This window comes from Mustela erminea, chromosome 7, assembly GCF_009829155.1.
Source record: "Mustela erminea isolate mMusErm1 chromosome 7, mMusErm1.Pri, whole genome shotgun sequence".
Taxonomy (NCBI): Eukaryota; Metazoa; Chordata; class Mammalia; order Carnivora; family Mustelidae; genus Mustela; species Mustela erminea.
In genome coordinates, this window is record NC_045620.1 from 18,694,817 (window position 1) to 18,717,738 (window position 22,922).

General features: G+C 50.1%; 1 long non-coding RNA gene across 1 annotated transcript; it reads right to left on the reverse strand.

Annotated features, from left to right (window-relative positions):
- Nucleotides 1–11,633: 11,633 nt before the first annotated feature.
- LOC116596435 lies at nucleotides 11,634–18,802 on the reverse strand. The gene is made up of 3 exons (XR_004288116.1): nucleotides 18,554–18,802; nucleotides 17,178–17,315; nucleotides 11,634–11,794 (listed from the first exon to the last, which is right to left on the reverse strand). It is a non-coding gene; the product is annotated as an uncharacterized LOC116596435 (long non-coding RNA).
- Between the last annotated feature and the right edge of the window lie 4,120 nt (nucleotides 18,803–22,922).

Here is a 22,922-nt window from a genome sequence, read left to right on the forward strand (position 1 = left end):
CACGCATCTCTCCGGGTGTGGAGGTGGGAGAGGGAGCTGGGGGCGGCTTGCAAAAGCCAGTGTCCTCTAGAGTCTCTGCCTGAAGTCGGCCAAGGCCCTGGTGGCGGCAGCTGTGTCTGTCCTGATCCCTCTCACGCTGAGGTGTCAGCTTCCACGGGGATCAGGTATCAAGCCAGGACCGGTCAAGGCCAGCCAGAGGTGACCCGGAGGCTGGCGTGTCGGTGTGGGCATGTAGCACTGCGCGGGCAGAAGCTTGAACGGCCCCCACCTCGACTCTAACTGATGCCTTGAGCAGTGGGGGCAGGTGTGGGCGTCCTTTTCCCTCTGGGGCCCCACCGGGCTGCTCACGGTGCTAAGGCCTTGCCTGCGCCCTCGAAGACAGACCGACAGATGGACACCCCCACGGAGGTAGCCCAGGATGGTGAGGGAGAGCATGGGCTCTGGCCTTGAACACATCTGACCCATCCGAGTGACCCACAGTCTTCCTCTGTGCTCAGCTCATGGCCTGGGACACAATTATAGATCTCTGTTGTTGGGTCAGAGGCACGAGTCTACGCCCCTTATTTTAATATCCAGGTTTGTTCAATTTTTCCGGCTTTCATCATTAAGAAACACATACGCAAACAAACAATGACAACAAAACTCCCTAAAACTGATTCAGAGGATTTTAGGGTATATTAGAGTCGTTTCTTCCTTGCTGTCCTTTAGCTGGGCTTTGCAGTGTCACAGTGGAAACAATCTGTGCCAAGTTGGACAGCTGAACACAGGCCTTTGGCCCAGAGTCCCCAGAGACCCTTGGGAAACCACCATGGCCGAAAAACTTGACCAACGTGGGCTGGGGAGTCGGGAGACCCAGACTAGAATCTGGATTCCACTCCTGTGCGACCCTGGGTAAGTTACTCAACCAGTCTGAGTCTCATCTTCCCGCTACATCCCAAACAAAGCCAGATTCCCTTGTTAGAGACATTTGCTCCTTCGACAGACCTCAACCCTGTACCATCAGACTTTTCTTTGGGGGGTGGTTTGATTGCTATCTATTCCATTCCCATCAGTGTTCCATGAACTAGGAGGCTCATCTAACTTGCTCACTGCTCCAACTTCAGGCTAGCCCAGATCTTGGCATTGGATAGGTGTTTAGCAAATATTTGTTGAATGATGAATTCAGGAGTGTCCAAGATTGTGCAGTCAGATGCACCAATTTAAAGAAAGTGGCCTGTGCCAAGAGCTCCTGAGGGCATCATATCAATAGACATCCCGAAAAGCTGATCCATTTTACAGATTAGACAACTGGGCTTTTTGCCTCCAGACTGAGCTGCCTCAGACAGAGAAAGAGAGTGCTGGGGAAGTCAGCACCTTGTAGGTGCTTCCCATGGGTCTTGGAAGGGAGGTCAGAGGACAAGAGTTGGTGAAGCTATGTGTGGACTCCTGTCCCCCAGCCAGGACCCCTAGTGAAAGCTACTACAAGGACTGAGCATGGCGCTGGGCATCAGGGAACAGAGTTCTGCAGATGTAGCTGAAGACCTAAGGGGAGAATCTGGAGGTCTCTGGTAATATCACCCAGTAGTCATAGGATTACATGAGGTCTCGTGATTCAAGCATCAGATAAGGACAGCAGTGGATAGGGACACATTGAATACAAGAAGAGTCTCTGAGTCCATAGTTAGAAATAAACATATTCATGTACGATATAGTCACCCAAATAGAGAGCAGAAGGAAAAGCTTTTCTTATGCTATTCTTACAGTAGGATGTTCCTGGGAATTGGAGACTATGTGATGAATTTCAAAAAAATCACCAATTTGCCACCATCACAGGAATCCTTAATTCAGGCAAGAAGCATCAACAGAGTCAGACGAGTGAGTGCCAGGATATTTATATGTCTCCCCACAAATTACTTACAGACAGCAAAGGGAAAATAGCATCTTTCACAATGGAGAAACCCAAGGCCATCCCATTAACCTAATAACTGAGGTCAATGTCACCAGTAATGGGGCCGTTGTGACGCACAGAGAAAGACACCTCACTTCTGCTATTTCAGCCCCAAATTCATCACCCGAATCGAATCAAGGCAACCAACCAAAGGACTTTCTGCCAAATAACTGGTCTGAACTCTTCACCAAATGTCAAGGTCACGAAAGACCATCATAAGAGGGGAACTGGGAGCTGTCCTGAGTGGAAGGAAGCCAAAGAGACGTGACAAGTAAAGGCAATGTGTCATCCCGGCCTGGACCGCCAGATAAGAAAGTAAATAACTGAGGACAATGAGCAGGAGAAGTGGCAAACTCTGCACGTGGCCCATGAGCCACGGAAGAATACTGCACCTATGCTGATTCCCTGATCTTGGCCAGCGCCTTGGTGGTGTCAAAGAATGTCCTTGTTCTTAGGAAGTGTGCCCTGAATGTTTTAAGGGTTCAGGGGAAGTGAGATAATGCATTGAAAACCTCCGCCCCAGGCACAACTAGGAGGCTGACAGGTGCCGCTGTGCCTAGAGTAAATCCTGACAGCTGCCACCAACCCCCATGTGACTGGGAAGAAGCGATTCTGGTCCATCACCATCGCCGGACCTTCCTGCCCCCATGCCGTAGCTCCCCACTACTCCAGGAACAAGGCCAAAGACATCATGTTCTTCTGTTTATGTACTCTCTCTGCTCTCAGTCAGAACCCACTAGAAAATGCACGGGAACAAAATTAACTTGACAGGGAAATGGATATTTGAATGAAGCTTCTGCTTAAAACAATAATTCATCATGTTCCATCGTACGTCTCCACAAAACCAGGATCACGGGTGGTTTAGCTGAAATGAGGGAATTCATTACTCCCCGAAACAATCTCTGGGACTCATTTCACAGGGCTTGGGGATTGTGGTGAGTGAGCGAGGGAACAGACATCCGCCAAGCTCTCCAAACCCGCCGGACCCTGTTGGGGCCTTTCCATCCCTTCTCCTGCCCCCACACCACCCCAGCAAATCCTCACGGTTACCCTAGAGATAAGGATCACAGAGAAGACGCCCAGTTGAGAAGTGATGGGCTTTTCGAGGTGGGAAAACTCGCCCTTGCTCTCATCAAGGACGGAACGGGCTGCCTCTCTTCCTCCAGGGCTAGCCAGCCTCCTAGCTGAGCCAGGTCTGTCCCTGGGGGCGTGAGCAGCCAGAAAGCCTGACCTGCAGTGGAGAGGTCTCAGCCGGGTCCCAGGACATGTCCTCCTCCTGGGCCCTCTAACAGATGTCTCACATCTGTTAACCACACACAAGGTATTATGGAATGAGGAGCCCCAGTGATGGTGCTCAGGAAGGCACTTCGTGCAATGTACTCAATCACTTATTCATTCATTCTTCCAACAGAACTTAGGCACCTACTGTGTACTGGACCCCGGGGAAGTATCAATGGGCCTGGAGTCTAGTCTCAGAATCTGTTCTCTGGATCAGCAGGATTACCTGGGAACTGGATAAAAATGCAAATTCTCAGGCCCCACCCCAGACAGGCTGAGTCAGAAGGCCCCTGCAGTCTTGTCTCAGCAGGCCTTCCTGGTGATTCAGATGCATGCTAAGTTTCGAGAACTATATTTGAGGGCATGTAAAATAATGACAGACTGTGATAGCAGGAGCCGGGGACAGAGGTCTTTGATAACTCTGAGGGCTCTGACCATTGTAAACAGAGCCCAGGATTGCACAGAGATGCCCAGCTGACTTGCACCCTGTGGGGAAATCTGGCCTCTCCTTGGCCCCAGACTGAGCAGCTTTACCGAGTATATCCAGTAAGTGACCCACCACCTAGACTCAGTGGAGGCACACTGGTCCTGCTGGACAACCAGGAGGGCCCCAAGAGATCAAGGCAGTTGAAAAGAAGGGAGCCTCCTGGGCTGCAGGATAGGGAACACCTTCTCTCCTTTAGAAAGTGAGGAATGTCAGTGAGTCAACCAGGATTTGCAATGATCGATGTTTCTATCTGATGTCATCAAACATTGGGCAGGGAATTTGGGAAGTTTTTGAGGCAATAGTTCGAAAACTCTGGTGCACACACACACAAATTATACAGAGATCTTTCAAACATTCAGACTGTCAGGCCTTACCTGCCGCTGATTCGGCGGCAGGTCTAGGGGAGGCCCAGAATCTGCGTATTTTGCAAGTCCTAGAGTCATGGTTTGAGGACAGCCTTTGAGAAACACTGTCTTGTGAGATAGGCTCGCAGGCCAGCTCTCAGCTCGAGCCTCGTGCTCAGGCTCAGCACCTGACCATCCCTGGCTTCCGGGCACCTGGACATGGGCCCGTGGTTCCCTACGGGTTTCTCGGCAGAGGATGAGTAACTATTCTCATCTGATGGGTGATGGCAGGGATGAGGAGGGCCTTGAGCCTGGCCGGGAGTGCTGAATGGCACTGTGAGCAGCAGAGAAGTAAGGAAGATGTTCTCATTTCATAAAAGGCGCTTTGAAATCTAATTAGAATATGAAAGTTGAGAACTTGGTCTATTTTTAAACAAAGCATGGGTTCAGCAGAAACAATCAATATGGGAGCTGGGAACCGCCTGTTGGCCTTCAGCGGGACGAGCCAGGAGCTCCCTTCAGGATGAGTCCTTGATGAGGAGACAAGGGGAAGCAGAAGGAGGGATCTGGTAGGGACAGACGGGGCGGGGCTCTACGGACGTGGGGAACAGTTAGGGGAAGACATGGGGAAGGTCATGGACTCTCCAGACCCTCACAATGTCCTGACGGATACCTAAAAGGCAAGGAGTGGGGCGGGGCGGGGGGGGGGCGGGGGGCGGCATGCAGACGGCATGTGGCGTCCTCGGCTAGAGGCCAGTCTGTCTCCTGTTGACAGTTGAGGAGAGCTGTGGCGGTGATTTAGTGAAAAAGAGCCTGAGTTTTTGGAGCCAGATCCAAAACTGAAGCTCAGTCCTGCTCACTTTCTCCCTGTGTGATTTGCCAAGTCTTGCAACCTTTCTAAGCCTCAGTTTCCCCGTCTGAAAATGGTGATAATAATACCTTGAGAATGGTGAAAGGTCATTAGAATAGCCATTGCCACTAACCTGCGCTGAACATGTATTATTCTGGTTGGTCTTTGCAACCGTCTTAGGATATTCAGGGCGGGAGAACATGCCTCATTCACCATAGTGTCTGGTACAGAGTAGGTGCTCAATGAATATTTTGTTTCCTTGCCCATCCTAGGGGGCAGGGGATGGGCACTAAAAAGGCTGAGACTCCTCTCGGCCGGTACCTGCCCAGCAGACAGTGACGGCCCATCGCTGACATCTCCTGAGCCAGACCGAGCCTTCCAGAACCCTGGCAGGATGTTTCTGACCCTGGGGCCTGTCCACGGCAGAGCCGGCAGCTCCAGTCTTGCCTGCCTGAGCCACAGCACGCACAGAACCCCAAGACGCTCACGTGACAGCTCTGATGCCACTTCCCAGGAACATCCCACGCAGATCTGCCTTCCTTGAAGAAAAGTAACACAAAAGGCCATTTTTCACTTTTAAATAGCCTTCATTCTATGTCTTAATAAATGCACGTTTGTTGATTTGTGTAAGCATGATGTGGGAAGTCTGCAAATGGATGTAATCTGCACCGAGGGCACATGTAAGCACCAGTGAGCACTTTTGAATAATGAATCCCTCCCGTAAAAGACGGACGCTATTCATAATAATTCCTTGCTTTTCTCATTTTGCCGCGTACAGTAGCGATTAATCAATTTGCAATGTTATGTCACCCGCAACAAATTGCTAGCACCAAGACAAATTTATTGCTTTATGATAAAAGAACTTGTTTAGGTAAGAAATAAATTAAATTTGGGGGGCTGTTGTTTGGGGTGTGATGTTCACCTAGGTGACCCACGGAGAGTGGGCTGGGAAGACGAGGGTCCAGGTGATCCCGGCGGTGACCTGGCACCCCAGAGAGGACCACAGGAGCCGCTCATGGACTGTGAGACGGCGCAGCTCAGATGGGAGATGGCACCATCCGGAGCTCGAGACGGTTCTCTGGAACGTCTGCCTCGGGTCTCCGCAGAAGGAAGTGTAATGTAGAGCTTTGCACGGAGAGTTCTGGACAGTTAGCAAGGCTCCGGGGAAACACACCCTCCTCTCCTATGCTTCATCCGAATGATAAGATTTCAATTTACCTCACATCGTGAGGGAAGGAAACCTACATTACAGGAGCTGGGGATGGGGTTCAGAGATCAGAGGGTGACACAGGTCCCTGTGCTTCTGTTTACCGAGATGCATGGGGACACGAAAATACCAGAGGAAACGCGGCCAAAACTGTTACCAAAATTGTGCTGTCGTAAATGTGGCATTCAGCAAATGATGTTTTTAACACACGTAACATTTAATTCTGTGTAATGGCTCTATTCACACAGACACTGTCAAAAGCTTTAATTTAATACCCTTCATGGCATAAAGGCCGGGCTGAATGGGCTCCCGCCACGGCACGGGTGACTTGGAGAGATGCAATCTGCTTTCCCTGTATCATGTTCACAGAAAAGCAGCTCAGGGAAGGGAAGCATTTTGCCTGAGGACAGAGCGAGGGGGTGTGGAGAAGCATCTGACTTCCAGGATATCACACACGTTTGTCATTAATTTATACTCCATTAATTTGGAATCTGGAGTGGAATTAGGGACTGATGCGTTAATTCTGCTCTCTCCCCCAACTCTCCTCTCTCTCTCTCTCTCTCTCTCTCTCTCGAGAGACTTTTTTCCTTAAGCAATTGGATAGTCTAACATGATTTGTGAAAAGCAGGTTTCAATTAGGAAAGATGTCAGTTGCATTGCCCACGGAAGTGGATTGCTCTGCCCTCGCTCATCAAAATCCATTCCTTTCTGCTCTCAAAGTAGGCACTGGGACCACCCTTCCAGAATACCTTGACACACCCGTTCCACCTGTCAGGGAAAGCACCCCCGTGACTTTCTCGGGCCGCAGTCTCTGTCATCTTCTCTCCTCTCCACCTGGAGGGAGGGAGCACCGAGGCCTCCTGCTCTCAGAGGCCCCTGCAGCCTCCTGCAGTATCTGAGCGGCCACTTGGCTGGCCCCCAACCCCAGTGCTGACATCCAGAGCCCCGTGAACAACAGCGGACAGAGAACTCAAGCCTTCTGCTGGGACCCTTTCCACTGTCTGGGGGCTGGAGGGGTCGCCATTACCTGGCAGCCCCAGGGGGTTGCTGGACTCACCTGGCGCCGGCTTCTTTGTCTTCCATTATGCCTGCTCGCTGGGCTCCAGGGGCCCAGGTCCTGGCTGGAGCAGGAGCAGCCCTCATGAGCCTGGCCGGGCCTGCCCGCTCCCTGACGGCTCCCCAGCCGGGGGTCGTGTGGGGGCTTCCGGCCTTCCGTGGGGCTGAGTTGCCCCTGCTCACGCTGCCTGCCTGCTGGCTAATTCTGATTATTTCTCTTTCTCCTTGCTCTCTTGGGCGCCTTTATTCCTGACCGTGCATTTTCTCTGGGCTCAGGATTTAAAAAAAAAAAAAAAACAAAAAAAAACCCACACTGCTAATATCCCTGTCAGCCTTTTCCTGAATCATGGCTGTGCGGCTGTGGGGAGCCATGGGCCAGTGCCTTCTGGCCGGCAGACTCTGTTCCTGGGCCTTCCTGTCCTTGGGGTCCCAAAGTCCCCACTTTGGGTCTCCTCATCCCCTGAAGGGAATGCCCACATGCCTAGATGTTCTGAGGAATGCCCAGCCGGCAAGGCGGACGGGGCCAAGAGCTGAGAATCAAGCTGAGCTTTTCCATCTCCCAGGTGACTTCTCTCAAATGCTATTTAGAAAAAATTTGTTAAAGTGCTGTCCTCCGTGTTAGCTTGTTTGCTGTGATTAGCCCTGTTTCACAGAGGCCTGAGCGATTTGCTCCTCTGGGTCAGGACTCCAATCCCTGTATGCGTAACGCAGGTATGGAGGAATAATCATCCCCACCGGACAGATGGGGTGACTGAGCCTCGTGTTCAGAAGGGCACGTAGCCAGGATGGGTGGTGCTCGAAGTGGGATTCAGGCACCATGGCATCCAGGCCAGCGTCCAGCCCCGGGCAGGGGTCTGTCCTTCTGTGTAGCATGTGAAAAGCCAGGTCTGTCCAGGCTGCGGAAACACGTGCTAGAAATCACTTAGAAGCCCCAGGCTGGGGAGTCCAGGCAGCCGGGGGGACTAGCCTGCTGACCTCTGTCTCCTCATATGCACGCGGGGCCAGGTGGGAAGCCCGTGTTGACACTGCTGAGTAGGGGCTGGTTAACTGCCTCAGCTCATCACGCTGTGTGGCCTGGGTGGTGTCCCCATTTCGATCCACTCTGGGAACAACAGACCCAATATGAGTCTGGCTGGGAATAGAAATTTCCACAAATTCTGGCTCAAGTCTGTCCCATTAGAGATTCAGGAAGAAGGTTGCAGTCAGTGAATGTCCCCTCCCCCGGACAGCCCTCCCTGGCTCTTCAGGACAGAGCAGACACTCCTTCCCGGATTCTGAAGCACGTACTCCTGGCCACCTTCCTGTCACTAAGGCCAGCGGCTCCCATACCGTCCCTCACCACAGCTGGGCTGCGGCCATTAAACCTCTCGTCGAAGCCTAATACCTTCATGTGTCCGTCCACATGCCCACAGCCCGGATGACCGGCCACGGTCACTGATACACCTGCCCACCAGCCTCAGGCTCTCCCGGAGACACATCTCCACATGGGAATGCGGTCCCACGTATCATGGTCAGACACAGTGTCGTGTGCCCGGGCACACACACCCTTGCGGAGAAACCCAGGCCCACCCGGTGACCAAAAGTCTGCTCATGTCTGTGCTTGACACTTTATCCAGGCCATCCAGCTCCCCTGCCCTGCTGTGCTGAGCTGGCTGGCCAACGGGAATTGGGAATTGGGCCTGCTCAGGCCTGAAGCGTACTGGGTACCAAGCTCTAACCCGGACAACTTTGGGGACGCAAAGTCTATTCCGGCCGGGCTTCTCTCTGTTCTCTTTCCCAGGTAGACGGTCTCGGTTATCTCCGGGAGGCATCTACCCGCATCTGCTCCCTATCAGATCGCACACTTCCCGTGGGCCCCTAGGGGCCTGTCACCACCTCACCTTGCCGCCTCAGCACTTTCTCAATAACTCACCAAGGCCAACTGTAGCTCACTCAGTGATTTTTTTTTTTTCCTCCCCCTTTACCTCTGAAGCTGTTTTCCCTCTGGACAAATGCCTTCCTGTCCCCTGCCTGTCCCTTGGGCTGTTTGAACAATGGAATAGCCCAGGAGGAAGAGAAGGAGAAGCAGGGTGTCTGGTGCAGGCTGGTCTGTCCCCTGGGGCAAAGACACCTCCTTTCCTGGGGGTAGGGGTTGAGATAGGCCCCGGGGCAGGACCTGGATCCTGGGGTCTGGTGTCTTGGGCTCCAGCCCCAGCCCTGGCCCTTCCTAGGTTTGTCACTTTGGGACATTCTGTTTCTGTAATAGGAACCGGGCATAATCCTTTGCACCTTACAGGGCTGGTGGGGGCATTAGACAAGGTTCAACACATGTATAAAGCTCTTGATAAATAAATGACAGAGCACTCTAAAAATGTAAGATTATTTTTTTAACCACGGCCTTCCCTCATCCTTATGGCTTCTAGGTCCCTCTGACAGTCGGGCTGGGGTAGGGTCTGGGCTTGTCATAGAAAGCAGGAGGCAGCTGGGTAGGTGGGGGGTGTCTTCATCTCCCTGTCACCCACCACTATTGCCTGTAAGTTCTGGGGGGATCACCCTTGTCATGGAAACCAGGAGGGAGGGAGCTGATGGAGAAGAAGCCCTACATGGATGAGGACCATGTCCGTGCGGGTCACCTTACACATATTATCCCACTAAATCCCAAAACCAGCTGGCAAGCGTTATTACAATTGAGGAGCACGAGGTCCAGAACGATGACATGGGCCCCAAGTAATTGAGCGGAGACTTGAACTCTGGATTTCTGACTTCACAGGACGGGTTCCTGCCCAGCCTCCTGACTCCCTTCAGAACGTGGAAAGGGAACTGGAAAGCCGGCTTCCTTGTCCTCGGAGGCTTGCGCTCCACAAATCCATCCTGAAGCAGCGAGTCCCACTCCACGGAATCACTCTGGCAAAGACCCAGTTCAGGCAGCTGAATGGGAAATATGGCTTGTGTCTTAGGACTTTTGTGTAAAGAGACTCGTTCGTGCCACAGCTTCAAAGCCACCTCTTCTAGGAGGCCCGCCTTCTCATCCGAGGCCGGTCAGGAAGGCCGAAGACTAGTGACTTCTTCCATGAACTCATTGGGGAGGTCCCGGGTAAGTTTCATTCTGTCTCTGGGCCTCAGTTTCCCCATCTATAAAGAAACATGGTTTTCTAGGGGTGGATGTCTCTGGGGAGCTTCTGGTCACCCAAAACTATGTTCCCGGTTGTAGAGCTCACGTTAGTTCAACAAAGTAGGTTTTTCTGTCTTACACATTCACTTACTAGAAAATCCTTAGAGTGGTGAACCATGTTAATGGCATTGGGCTAATGCATTTAGAAAATCCAAGAGGAAGTTCATGTCGGGGGTAGAAACCCAGGCAGAAATTGCTGCCCCGGTCTGATTCTAGGAACGTCAGAAAAAGCAGAATTTTTGGCTTCTGACGCTGTGTCCTTGTCACTGATTTAAGTCCTGGTTCTCCTTCATTTAGAGAAAGCAGCTAGGTTCCTGGTCCAAGGGGAGGGGCCCACCTTTGTCTCTGTCTGAGGGGACTGAAAACCTTTACAGAAGCCATCCTTCTGCCAGAAACGCATATCCTGGGACAGGGAGCAGGGAGGCTCTCGTGTTGGCCTCTCGACTGTCAGAGAGTCTTCTGGAAGGAAGACACAGTCCCGGAAGTGTATTCTACTGGCACTTCCTTTTGGGGGTGGAGGAAAGGCCTCCACATCCCGCGACGACTGCCACCAACAAATCAATATGTTGATAGAACGGCCCTCCTGCGTGGTGTCCGATTAAACACTGATCTTGGCGTGGGATTCAGGCTGACCTGTTCCGTTTGGCCAAATGCAAATGCATTAACCTTACCACTGGGTAATCTAATAAAAAGGATCAATGGTCTGATACGGTGCTTATGGAGTCATTTACTGCAAGCGACAGCAATGTAGCCAGGACCCAGACGGGTGGCTCGGGGGAAGCCGAGGGAGAAGGCTCGAGCGGGCTGTCCGAGGCTGACGTCCCCAGGCGAGGCCCACTCTGCCCGGAGACGCCGGGCCCAGCGGGCGAGGGAGCGAAGAGGGGGTTACTCATTCATTACTGCCACGTTAATCACTTAGAGGTTCAATTAAGTATAAATCATTAGTGGTATTTCAAGTTATTTTATCCAGGCCCACACGCGGCACACTTGACTGGCGGTGGGGAGCTTTCTGTGTCGAGATTTAGCGTACGAGTGAACAAGGCAGTCATATGGGTTTTTCTGCTATGAAATTGATAAATGAAGCGGGCATTCGAGGTACAGCAGTAATTTCTGTGGTGCAACCAAGTGCTCGCTCCCTTGTCTCCTCCAGCGATGAGGGCATGGGCCCCTTTAATACGGCAGCTCTCCCCTGGGGGCCCAGAGGCCAGGCTGGGCGGCAGGCCTGGGGTTTATTTCCTTGCAGAACTTCCCAGAGCCAAGCCCTGCTTCATTAGCAGGAATATACCTGGGAGAGAGGGGAAAAAAAAAAAAAAAAAAAAAAAAAAAGAGAAAGAGGAGGGTGGGGAAGGAACCATCACTCTCATTCTGGCTTGATTCTGTCATCGGTTCTTCATAGTAGCAAGCAGGCGGGGTGAGGAACAGGGAATCACCGTCTCGGCAGCTGGATCCCCTCTTCCCGAGGAGGCTCTTGTCCCCGGTGGCCGGCGTCCCTGTCTGGAAAGCATATTTTCTCCTAATCGGTTTTACAGCTCTTTTAAAGTAATATGTCAGATCATTTTCCCCATATACATAGTTAATGAAAGTAACCCTACAAATTCATTTTAAATAGATGGAAGTTGTTATAACCCTGATCCAGAATTTATTATGCTCATTACAATCTTGCTGAAGTAGGTAATGTAATGGACTATTACTTTTATTATCTTTTTAATCCCTCAAAATTATTAGGAACTGACTAATATTTGGCATCACCCTGTTAATGTTTAAACAGAAATTGATACTTTAATTCGTCTAATAAATGATGGGGGCACTCTGGGTGGAAACAGAAGCCTGATTGAGTTTATCTCGATCAGTCCTAAAGACTTTTAAGTGGGACTCAGGGGTCTGAATGCAATTATTTCCAGGCAGGGTATCTTCGGCAAGTACTCAGGAAGGACAGAAGAGAGGAGACGGAGATAGTGACACAGAGACCCAGCCGGCGACAAAAAAAAAAAAAAAAAGACAGGAAAACAAGAGGGAAGGAATTTTCACTCCTACGTCCAAGCTGCAATTCTAATTCACAGAAAGCTCCGCTTGGGCTGCTACCACCCTAGCAGGCTCTATGTCTTTTCCATCGGGACTTTGTCCTCCCCTCCTTCCCAGATTTAAAGGATTCCCCCCTGCCCCCCCCCATTCCTGTGTTAGTAATCAGCTTTATGGCTAAGAATTCTCAAGTGCTCTAGAATCCGTGCGTTGCCGTGACAAATGATTGGGTCACATTCTCCTAGTGAGGAGTAGAGATCCTGCTTGCTCCTTGGAAAATGATGTTGGCTGCTCAATTTGCAAATTACCAGATCTCCCTGTGAAATGGGAGGGGGGCGGGAGGGGCATACTGTTGTGTCTCTTCCAGAAACGCCAGGGCTGGGCTCTAGTTTGCCCTCTGTAGCCCCCTGACTGGTTCCTGCCCTGCCTGGATGGTGGCAGGTGGCATTTAGGAGAAATTGAGCTCTTGCACTTTCTAGTTTTCACCAGGCAAAAATGCAATGGTAGCCACTTGAATTTAAAAAAAAAAAAAAAATCTATGAATTCTAACAGGGAGAGAGGAACCAAGTGCTTCCCTGCCTGGCTTGATAAGAGCCGGAGGGAGGTACATTCAGGAGTAGAAACACTGGCATTTTGTGTCGCACCAAGGCAAGGGTGTGTTTTCTAACAAAGAAAGCTTCCAGTTAGCAAAGTCACTAATTAGCCCAGAGAAGCTCATTAGACTTTAAAGCTGCTTTACTGTATCATGCCTTTGCTCTCTCTAAATGCCCCGCGTTTCCAATGCAAGAAGTGTATTGATTAAATTGACTCAGCATGAAATGGATCTCGTTTGTGCTGACCTACAGAGAGGTGGCCTCCCGGCTTTCCTGGCACATGGGCTGGCCAGGAGTCCAGTGAGTGGGGTCCGGGCCGGAGGGCCGGGGACGGCATCCTGCCTGCCGGGTGGCTGGAGCTGCGTGGAGGGACCGGTTGCCCATCGTCCGGTGAAAACCCGTTTTGATCAATGGAGGGGAAGCCTGCCCTTAACTAAGTTTGTTCCTGACGTCTTATAAATTGTGCTGGGTTGCTTTCGTCAACACTGAGTTGACAAGGGCTCCACGTCGTTTGGGGCTTGATAAAGAGACGAAAAGGCAGCTTCTCAGCATGTTTATTTTTAATAGACATAAAAAATGAAAAAAGGGGGCTTTCTCACTCCTCTGAACCCTCGTTGACAGAAAGATACTCGGTGTACCGAAGTGGAGATCCTGGAATGTGTGTGTGTGTGTGTGTGTGTGTGTGTGTGTGCCAAAATATCCTTGTAAACACAAGGACAACTTCAGGACTGAAAATGGGAAGGAGTGGGCTCCAGAAAGCTCCATCGTTTCCTTCCCCGGCATGAAGCGCCAGGGGCAGCATTCAGGCATCAATGTATTGGAGCTGCGGCAGCATTCTCTGTGCGTCCCAGCTCTCAGGCTGCCTTTGTGGATGAGACACACAACGACAAATCTCATCACTTCCTACTGCGTGTTTTACACATGCAGCATTGTTGGCCGAAGCCACAGCTTCTGAGACACCTCACTGGAAATCAACCCTTCTTCCTTTCTCTAAACCTTGTCTTCAGAGCAGTAACTCCTAGATGTTTATGTGGCTTTTCTAGATGAGTATGGCGCTGGAATAATTCTCTGGAGACCATCAAAGCAGAAGGAATATACCTTTAAGTGCCAATTCAAAGATATTCACCACAACCGTGACCAAGGGCTAATGTCCTTCATATAAAAAGAGCTCTTTTACATTGGTAAGAGAGATATCAAGGGTCCAGGAGAGAGAGGAGGAAAGTGTGTGGGAAGAAATTTACCAAAGGAGCAGTTTAAATAGCTAATATTTATTGAACACTTAGTACTTAGCGGGAATAATTTACATGGGATCTCTCACTCATTCTTTACAAAGATGCGATGAAGTATGTGTTATTATTCTCATCAGAAAAATGGGGAAAAAAAAGTTTTGAAAAGTTAGTCAGCCCCAAATCATACAGACTGTGAGCAGGGAGCTGGGATTCAAGGGCAGGTGGCTTGATCCAGCAGGGGCATCTAACTTCTCTGGCTGTACTGCCACAAATTCACAGATACAATCATGTGCTGAAGTTGGAAAACAAGTTCATGTTTACTAGTGAACGCGAATACAGTAACTGAAAATTTAAAAAATGTTACTACTAAATGCTGGCGAGGTTGGATGGCAACAATCTTTTTTTTTTTTTTTTAAAGATTTTATTTATTTATTTGACAGAGAGAGGGATCGCAAGTAGGCAGAGAGGCAGGCAGAGAGAGAGGAGGAAGCAGGCTCCCTGCTGAGCAGAGAGCCGGATGTGGGGCTCGATCCCAGCACCCTGAGATCATGACCTGAGCCGAAGGCAGAGGCTTAATCCACTGACCCCCCCAGGCACCCCAATAGACAATCTTAAGTAGGAATTATGATTGGACAGTCTCTATTGAGAGTCTTAAAAATGCACAAGTCACTTGATCCAGAAATGCCGTGACAAATAATTTATCCCAAGGAGATAGAAGTAGACACAAACCTTAAGCACACATCTGCCCTAAAGCACAGGAAAACAGGCTAAAAGCCCCTCATTAGGGAAGTGGTTAAGTGGGTTATGGACGGCCCATTGGATGAAATGTGAAAACAATTAAAATGATGTTATCAAAGGTTTGTGATACCATGTGATACCTATCGGAGGATGGGGATAAAGCAGGGTTATAAAGTTGCATGAATAATGTCGATTGTGTAAAATATGGAGAGGAATCAGAATGGAAGGAAATGTAAAATGTGAACCAGGGGGTGTTATCTCTGTAACGGGATTCTGTGTGGTCGCAGCTTTTTGTTATAAAGTATTTTCAACATTTTCTACAGTAAACCTGTTCAGCTTCTAATAGGGGGCGAGAGGCATCCTCGAGGACTTTTCAGTCAACTTCGTAACTTTAAGTTCCCATCTAATGGAGATGAATCCCTGGTCCCCCGAGATCACGTTAGCCCAAGACAGTGGGTTTATTGCTTCCTACATGGGCCCAAGACACCTAAAAGTAACCCGTGTGTCCTTCAGCTCTCTGAGCCTCCTCATTGTCTGTAACCTACCCACTGCTGGGGTTATCGGGAGCACAAAATACATGCAAAGGCCCTCGAACTGTGCCTGCATAGTATGGGCGCTCAATACACATGAATAGTAGTAATAATAGTAAAGCAGCCATGATGTGGCTGTTGTTTTGTTAGTAGGAAGGAAGAGCCAAGGATCCATCCAGCAGGCCCTGAGAAATGAGACTGGACTGGCTTGTCCTGAGATTGGGGCTTAGAACAACGAGGACTAACAGTGTCCCGGTGCTAGCCCCGGGCTCCTGATGCTGTCCAGATCTCTAGGCAGCCGCTCCACGGGTAAAGCGGATGGTCTTCAAGTGCACCCTGATGTCTATGCAGACGCTCACTTAACCCCCACATCCCGGACACCTCCTTGGGGCCAAGCACAGCGTTACACCTTTTCCCACGAGGATTTTCTCCCTTGCAACTTTGAGAAGCAGGCTTCATTGGCATCTCTGTTTAAGGCTCAGAGATTAGAAGTTGCTCTCACGGGTCACAAAGCCAGTAGATGGCAAAGCTGGAATTTGAACCTATGCTGATTTGGCTCCAGAAATGTCAGAGAAGACAGGTAATAATGGCTGAGAACATGACTCTGGAATCAGAAAGATCTGAGACTTTGACTCTCTGTGTGGCTTCAAGTAAGTAACAAAGAAGCCTGAACCTCAGTTTGCTCATCTGTAAGATGGAACAGTACTACAGCCCTCTTAGTCCAAAAAGCCAACGATTGTATGTTGTGCCATTGTTTTATGTCACACTAAGAAAAACAGAATCAACACGCCAATTAAACCATGATATAGTACTTTCTTACCCCTTAGAATTTTAATTTCATACTGATGGAGAGTACCTTATTTAGACATAGATTGTTCTCATAAGGCCTTTGTACATACATAAGAAGGAAAATACAAGTGAAATAATTTGTTTAAGGTATTCCAAAGACCTCTTTGTGCTCAGAGATGGGCTCAGGTTAGGCGAGGTCTGTGTGTTCCTGCCACATAGCAAGCATTAGTTGTGGGGTGACTTTAAAAAAATGCTTCTTTATTATCCTTGGACCTTTGAGCCACAGATACCCGTTCTGCAAATTCTGATGTGTGTTCCCAGACGTGACAAGGACATCAGGCTGCTGCCCAGCTGACAGCGATTGTAATAAGCATCTCCATTTCAGAGACATTAAAGTGAGAAAAAGGAAGTATGCCCGTTAGAATCGATGAGATGTGGTAGCTACCTTACAGGGTTGTTGGGAGGATTGAATGAGGTTGTGCCTGGAAAGGTCTCAGACGCAAGGCGGGACCGTGGTTAGTCCTCGGTATCACCGCGACCATCACTGTCGCTGTGATCCTCCCCTCTGACGTGTGAGGCGGAGAGATGCGGCTCAGGCTCCGGACTGAGCCAGCGTTTCGGGGCTGATGCACTGCCCTGTGCTGGGGGCAAGTCTGCTCTATTTCCCTTCCCTTCTCTCTCTCTCTCTCTCTCTCTCTCTCTCTCCCTACCTGCTCCCGCCTTCTCCCCCTGCCTCCTCATCCTCCCTCTACTTTTTCTCCTCTTCCTACTTCTCTCTGCCCCTCCTTCCCACCCCCACCCTAGCTCTTCTACAAATAAATGGCCCTGTCACTCCAGCCCTCTTGTAGGGGCAGAGTGAATAGAAGTGTCTTTTTGAAAAGCTTGTTCTGTCTGACATTCCCGACCAGCTCAGGAGTGGGGCTTCTTTAGACTCCCCTCTCTTCTGCTCTAAGATATGCTCCTTGGGTTAAAGATTTACCAGGCTTCCTCTGGGCCTGGAGTGCTCCATCCCATGGTGGAGGCTGCTGGGCTGTGGACTCTGGAGGCCGATGGCAATCTCGGAGGGATGTGTCCGTCCTGCTTCTGGTGGCTGTAGACCGACCAGCTTTGGACCTGCCTGAAAAGAAACCATCTATTCTCATTTATGATTCTTTAAAAAAGAAGTTCACGGCTTTTATGATGAGCCTTATACATGCATTTAATGACATCAAAGGATTTGATTATTGCATTAAGAAGAGGTCTGAGAGCTCTCTGGTGTCCTTCGCTTTAAGTATATTTTAACTGCCTACGATGAAAGGGACAAGACCCAAAACGAGCTGTGGCAACATCTTCATAAATTCTGAGCTATAATTGACGCACCTTTGCCGGGACCAGGAACGGCCCAGGCAGGTAGACACGGGAAGACGAAGAGCAGAGTTTCCACTTTCTCCCGGGTCTGGGTGTCGAAGGGAAAGCCAGCATCCAAGCCAGGAATGAGCTCGGGACTCAGATCCATTGTGGGTCTACCTTGTGCCCAGCACTGTGCTAGGCTCATTGCACATATTACTGTGTCTAACAGGTCCTGGCCATTAGCCCCAATTTCCAGATGAGGAAACTGAACCTCAGCAAAGGAAGGCCACCTGTCCCAAGTCTGCAAGTGTCAGAGCCATGATCTGAAGACAAGTCTTTCTGAATCAAGGTCTCTGCCACCTGCCACTGGCTCCTGCTTGGGCAGTGGTTACTGGAGAAGGAGGGAGGGACTAGTTGCCGAGGCCAGGGAAGTGCAGGCCTCCAGGGCCAAGCTGCTTCTTCCCACCCGCAGGGCCCCTAGCCCCTCAGATGGTGGTAGAAACGGAATCAGAACAGAAAAAGCCACTTGAAATGAACTGTGCCCAGACAGGCCGCCATGGTGGCGTGATTGATACTGGAGCATGTAGGTGTAATGAAACGGATGCCAGCTCCTCTGCACCTGTGATTTATTGAGGACAAATTTAAGATGAGAAAGGGCCCCATACCAGGAGCTGCACCCTCCCCTCCAAGGGAAAGGGGTCATCCATCACCAGCCATTGCAAGGGCCCATTGCGAGCGGCTCATCAGATGAGCCAATAGTCTCTTTGTTGGGGTTCCTAACAAGTGTTGGATCAGCAAAAGTCTATTTATGCTGGTGGACCTTTCAGGACCAATTTGTAGTGGGTCACTGATTCTGCTGGGGTATTATCTTCTTTACTACTCGGGCCAGTTGGGGAACGCGGCAAAGATTAATGGTTTTGGCTGCTGACTTGCTGCCGTAATCTACTGCTTCTGGACCAAAGATTAAGTTTTTTTGTGTTTTACCAGAAAGGGCCCACCTTGCAGACGAGATGTGCTTTGATTTACCGACTTGTTTATGGGGCGAGGAGTTGTGGAAGTGTACTCGGTTGTGGCGAAGGTTTGGCAGGTGGCCGGGAGGTCTGGCATCCTCACTCTCCGCCGCCCGAAGGCCCTGGACAGGGGACAGGCAGCTGCTGGTGCCATGCGCGGTGTGGCTCCTACAGGCGCCGGGAGGCTCTCCTCCTGCTCACGCGACCCTGAAGCCTTGCCTGTTTCCCAGGAGCTGGCTCTGGGTTCAGAGAGGCAGACGGTGCCCCAAACTTTATTATTTAAAACTATGATACTAAAAATAAATAAATAAATAAAATTAGTTATGGCCTTTCCTTATTATTTGGAAAATGTCACGTGATCCTTTAATACATTTTGGAAAAAATTGGAACCGAATTTTGGAAAAAATACAACCATGCAGAAGCCCATTGCACGGTGCTATGACTGTAAGTATTTTGGTTCACATGTTCATCTAGGGTTTTTTTTTTACCAGGCACAAATGTATGCGTGCTATTTGACACAATTAAAATCAGGCTGGTGTTACGCCGGGTTTTTTGTTGTTGTTGTTGTTGTTCTATGGTTTCACGTTCCACTTATTACAATGAACGTTCTACCAGAAGCAAAAGCCTTTGCCCATCGCTTAATCATTTTAATAAGCCATCTCTCTTTTTTCTTTCTCGACTGAATTTGTTTGGAATGACTCTGGTGCCAGTGGTGTGTTCCTTTATTCAGCAAACGTTTGTCCTACACTTCCTCTGGGCCAGGGCCCAGGCGGGGTTCATGGAGCTGAATCAGACCCGGTGCTCGTGGATGGGAGGTGCTGGCCTTCATTCCCCAGGGATATGCTGGTGCCCTGCGGGGAACTGCCTCATATGCCCCTCTCACAATGGCCCAAACCCTCGATGGCCTGTCACTCAAGAGCCCTCCAGGGTCCCAGTCGATTCATAGTTTCAAAGAAGGAAGCCAGGGCCTGCTTCCCCAGGAGAGGAGGCTGCTGATGGCTTCCGATATCCCCGCTTAGTTTTTCAGGGTGAACTGGGGACTGGGAGCTAAATTGTCCTGTGTGGGGACCAGCCGCCCAATCTTGGAAAACTGGAAGAAGAGCCCTGCAGCCCCCATGGGCCCAGACACCCACAGAAACAGTCAGGGAGGCAGTTAGATGTGACGAAAGAGTGTTGGCCCAGAACTCAGGAACTCAAGGGGACCGGAGTTTGAATCTCCTGCCCAGTGACCTTGAGCAAGTCACTTTTCCGAGTGATCTGAAAAGTGGGGCCTGTCCCCCTGAGCTCTGAGGCTTCTGTGCCTGTCACCACCTTGGAAAGTCCCATGTGAACACTGGTGCTTGGGCTGGGCCCGCCCTGCCCCGGGCGTATGTTCCGGATATCGTGCTGACACACACAGATGGATGGGCTCTAATTGTTCCAACAACACGTGTGCACATCATAGGGTCTTTCCTGGGAGGCTTTGTCTCGGGGCCATAAATCACTGGACAACTGTCCCCACGGTTGGCTGGGACTTCCTTCCCCGACTGGGCTGGCTGATGGAGGGAGGGGCTGAGCAGGGCACAGGGCTGCTTTTCACCCTTGGTGTTTTAAATTTCTAATTGGGAGTCTTCCTTACTCAGCGATTCAAGGCTCCCTTTGTAGTGGCCTCCTCTCTGCCCCAGGGCGGGCTCCCTCCCTTCCTCACCACCCTGTTCCCAGATTAACATTCTTTAAGTAAGCAGAGCATTTTCACTAGGCCACTGGTATACCAGCTTTCCTGGCATTTGTCTTGATAACTTGCATGAGCATTGGTCAGCTGATCCAAGGCCCATGTCTCTACGTGGTGAGTTCTGTTTATGGGGGAGAAGTTTCTCTTGGTTCAAGACAAGCCCCCAGACCTACCCCAGCCTAGCAATCCTTATCTCATACCCATCTCCTTGCTTCCTCTCTCTGCTCCTGCCAACCCTCCTAGAGTTAACATTCCTGAAAACCCCTCCTGCCCCAGGACATTTGCTCTTGCTGTCCTCTTGGCTCGAATGTCCCTCCCTGGGCACTTCACATGGTCATCTCATCATTCAACTCTCAGCTGAAATGTGCTTTCCTGACCATCCCTCACCCCAGACCAAACCATGCTCCCCCCCATGTTAAACTCCCCGCTAGCATGCAAAGCACTCCTTTCAGACCTCTTAGGGTCTATGAAGATCTGTGTGTGTGATAGCATTTTAACAAGTTGACTGTCAGTGCCTCCAAGACAAAGATGAGCACCTTTGTTCGGGCGTTTTTCTCAGTGTCTGGCACGTTGTAGGCTCTCAACAAACGGATGAGTGGATGGGTAGGTGAGCGGATGAATTGGAGAGTAAACGAGGAAACAGATGAATGGATGAGTGAATGAATGAATGAATGATTTCTAGGGTTGTGTGCAAAGATTTTTCCCTTCTTTGATGGGTAAGGGGCAAGGGAGAGTCCCCCATCTTTCTCATCTCCGGGGGGACCAATCCTCACTCAAAACCAATGTTTCTAAAAGCCGTACTTGTAGCTCTTCCCACAGCGACCTGCTCCACCTTCTGTCCTTTCGCTCCTTTTAAACCGTTTGTTCCGAAAATGTCCAAACACACACGGAAGTAGAGAGAATCATAATAAAGCCTCATGCCCTCCTTATGTTACCTCCTCTCTCACTGGGGTGTTTAAAACAAATCCCAGACCTCATTTCGCTTCAGATGTAAATATTTTAGGAGGGTATTACTAACAAATAATGACTGAAACATTTTTAAAAGCATGACCACAATACTGTTTTCACATCTCCAAAATAATTTTTGAAACCCAGTTCCTTTTATATCTACTCCTTGGTTGAGGTTCAAATATTCCCGACTATCTCAAAAATGCGTGTGTAACACTTAGGTTATTCAAATTAGGCCGTCAGCATTGCATTTGGTTGATACATCTCTTTAAGATTTTTTTTAAAAAACCTGTAACAGTCCCCCATCTTCTCCCCATGTTTGAAAAGTCACCTTTTCTTTCTTTCTTTCTTTTTAAAATACCAAAATACCATTTGCTTCATGATGTTTCTGGGCCATTCATCTTGCAGACCATTCCCCCCGCCCCCGTCACCCGTTCCGGCTGACGGCCTCCTTATGGTGTCCTCGACCATGCTCCTCTGTCCCCTGTGTTTCCTGGAAGCCTGCAGTCACATTCGATTTCGGCTAGAAGCCATGGGGGTGGCACTCTGCACTCCGGTTGCCTTGTGTCCTAACGATATGTTCTGTAAAGATGTTAGGATTGATCGGTAGCTCCCCCGGTCTTCCTAATGAACTCCTGCTCCCGTCTGTTTCCAATGCTATATGAGCTTGTTTGGCAGAACATGTCTGTTGAGAACATTGATGATACCGAGCAGATGTAGGAGCATCACGATCTGGTGGTGAACACCCTGATTTACAGAAGAGGCTTAATTTCCCTGCGTCTCTGTTTCCATGACTGTGATGGAGCCAACAGGAGTGGCTTTGAGAGCTACTATATGAGGGGAATGTTTGGTACCTAGCTGTCAACATACAGCACTGAGTACTTGCAGTGTGCTAGCTCACTTAATGTTCCTGACAGTTCCAAGAGGTGTATGTGTCATTAGCCCCATTACACATATGGGGGAGGGGAGACACAGTGGTTGGGTAACTTGCTCAAGGACCAAGCAGCTCATCAGTGGAAGAGCTGGGAGGCGAACCCAGACAGCTGGGCTCCAGAGCCCACGCTCTTCAGTGTAGTGCTGGGTAATACCCACCATGTCAGCAGGAGGTCCCCTTCTAGATGTTTGCCCAGTCGTTGCTTGGGATGGGTGTCTGTTGGTTCCTATGCTAAGGTGTGTCTGGGGGGAGGGGTGGACTAAGGTAGACCCCAGTGGCCAAAAGGTATCCGCCCTTTGAACTTTACAAAGTCATAACTTCTGTCCTATCTCTGCTTTGCGATGAGAACCAGCTGAACCCTGGCCTCAATCTCGAAGCAAAAGCAAATCTTGCTGGGCCGGGATTGGAACTCAGTTCTTCTGACTCCAAATTCAGGAGAGCCAGAAGTGATGCCAGCATGTTGGCCATGACTACAGCCCTCCCTTCCAGGTAAAGGAAGCGAGGCCCGGAGAGAGGAGTGGTCACTCGGGGAACTCACAGAGCCTTGCTATAGCCTGGGCTGGCTGTTTTCCCTGCAGACCTGGAGCTTCCCAGAGTGGTCTCCTGTCGGGCTTGTATCCACATCCAGACCTGGAAGGTGTCTGGTGAACTTTGGGCAGCAGTTCTGGTGGCTGGGGGGCCTTCTCGGCCTCTTGAGCCAGCCCGCAGTTTGGAGGTCCCGTTTGTCCGGTTGCAAAGGCCAAGACAATAATTAAAGATGGCTTTGGGTTCCCTGGGCAGGATCTGGCGCCG